The sequence below is a fragment of the Vigna umbellata genome, chromosome 6 (genome assembly GCF_029865625.1).
Source record: "Vigna umbellata cultivar VRB3 chromosome 6, Vumbellata_1.0, whole genome shotgun sequence".
NCBI classification, from domain to species: domain Eukaryota; kingdom Viridiplantae; phylum Streptophyta; class Magnoliopsida; order Fabales; family Fabaceae; genus Vigna; species Vigna umbellata.
This window is the reverse complement of record NC_142170.1, coordinates 31,328,395-31,330,535: the sequence shown is the minus strand read 5'-3', so window position 1 is coordinate 31,330,535 and position 2,141 is coordinate 31,328,395. Positions and strand designations below refer to the sequence as shown.

The window sequence follows — 2,141 nt, the reverse complement described above, 5'->3', positions numbered from 1 at the left end:
GTATTGATGCAACAGTTGTTACCAGTTGTTATTCGAGGTATATTACCTCCTTCTGTTAGGGGTATTCTGACACGTCTGAGTTTTTTCTTTAATGCCATTTGCAAGAAAGTTGTTGACCCTCGAGGTTTAGATGAATTGGAAAATGAGGGAATAAGACTACTATGTCAATTGGAGATGTATTTTCCACCTTCCTTTTTTGACATCATGGTACATTTGATTGTTCATCTAGTCAGAGAAATTCGAATATGTGGGCCGGTCTTCTTAAGGTGGATGTACCCAGTTGAAAGATACATGAAGATCTTAAAGGGATATGTCAAGAATCAGTATAGACCAGAAGCTTCAATCATAGAGCGATACGTTGCAGAAGAAGCCATTGAATTTTGTTCAAGTTATATGCCATCTTGTGAACCCGTCGGTCTTCCCAAGAGCAAAAATGAAGGAAAATGTGAAGGTAAGGGTGTTCGAGGTGTGAGAATTCAAAGTGTTAGCAGAAAAGAAATTGACCAAGCTCATTTGTACGTCTTAAACAACACTGTTGATGTGATTCCTTACATTTCTGACCACGTTAATGAAATAAAGGCAGCAAACCCAAAAATGAGTGAAAAATGGCATCTTAATGAACATGTGAAAACCTTCTTGGGATGGTTTAAGAAAAAGATGTATGCGACTCCACATGTTTCTGAAACTTTATTGAGGTTATCTCGTGGGCCGAACACAGAGGTCATTACATATGGTGGGTACTATATAAACAATATTTCTTTCAGACAAAGGTAGAAGATGACAAAAGCAGAGTTCAAAATAGTGGCGTCACACTACAAGCTGAGGCTGTGCACTTTGCTAGTTCTAAAGACAAAAATCCAATCACAGCATCCATCAGTTATTTTGGAATAATACAAGAAATATGGGAAGTTGATTACGTCACTTTTAGAGTACCAGTTTTCAAGTGTAAATGGGTTGATATAAATTCTGGTGTCATGATGGATGACCTTGGTTTCACATTGGTAGACTTGAACAAGATGAATTACACTGATGAACCATTTATCATGGCTAGTCAAGCAAGACAAATATTCTACGTAAGTGATCCATCGAATAACAAATGGTCAGTGGTTTTAGAAGGTAGAAACATGCATGGACATGATGATGACGATTCTCTTGATATACTTGAGACAACATCTGTTGCATGTAGACCCACTGAAGACCCAGTTGATGACGTTGCCGATGTAATGCAGCAATTCGTAGTGATCACAACGAAGGCATTTGGGAAAAAACAATTAATTAATAGGTTAATATTTTCACTTTTATTGACTTTATATGTATGTTCATCATAATTGAATTATTACTAACGTTGTATAATTTTTCAGGTATGTCGGCCTCAGACTCAGGATCGGGAAAGAGCAGACGTGGACGAGGCGTCACCCGAGTGGCAGATGTGACATCCGGACGCGTGGATGGTCAGAGGAGGCATGTTGACATTGACCCCAGATCAGGTCATCCATCAGGGCCAAATGCTGATAGGTTTAGGAGTTATCTGGGCAAGTTAGCAAAAAGTCATGTCTCTATCCTTCATGCATGTTGGGATGACGTCCCAGAGGTCGACAAGAACCTCTTATGGCAAGATGTTCAGGTATGTTTAGACTTCATGCAATTTGTGATATACTTATCTGTTATGTTTTCTTTTGGTAACAAGTTTTTTGTTTTAAACAGCAACATTTTGATATTCCAAACACAATGCAAATCAGAAAGAAAGTGTTATCGCATATAGCGATAAGATGGAGGGATTTCAAGACAAGGCTGACACGACTATATGTCTTTGGAGATAGACAACATGAAAATCCATCTCAGCATTATACCTTCACAGAGGAGGATTGGATGCAGTTTCGTGCATCTAGAGAGTCTGAGGAATGGAAGGTATGTTTCTTAAGATCGTCTTTCATTGAGTTTTTATGATTTTACACTTACTTATATACATGGTTTCACAGGATAAAAGGTTAGCCGCCCAAGAAAGACAAAGGCTAAACGACGCACCCCACTTGTTATCACGAGGTGGATATGCAAAACTGGAGAAGAAACTGAGAAAGTCTAGAGCGGATGCCTTGGGACTTGAGTCGCCGGACCTAGCACCTGCACCTGCTAGGTACGAG

At 39.3% G+C, this 2,141-nt stretch overlaps 1 long non-coding RNA gene across 1 annotated transcript; it reads left to right on the top strand.

Moving 5' to 3' along the window:
- The first annotated feature begins 1,370 nt into the window (after positions 1 to 1,370).
- LOC148197231 (uncharacterized) lies at positions 1,371 to 1,909 on the top strand. The gene is made up of 2 exons (XR_015780216.1): positions 1,371 to 1,624; positions 1,705 to 1,909. It is a non-coding gene; the product is annotated as an uncharacterized LOC148197231 (long non-coding RNA).
- The last annotated feature ends 232 nt before the right edge of the window (positions 1,910 to 2,141 follow it).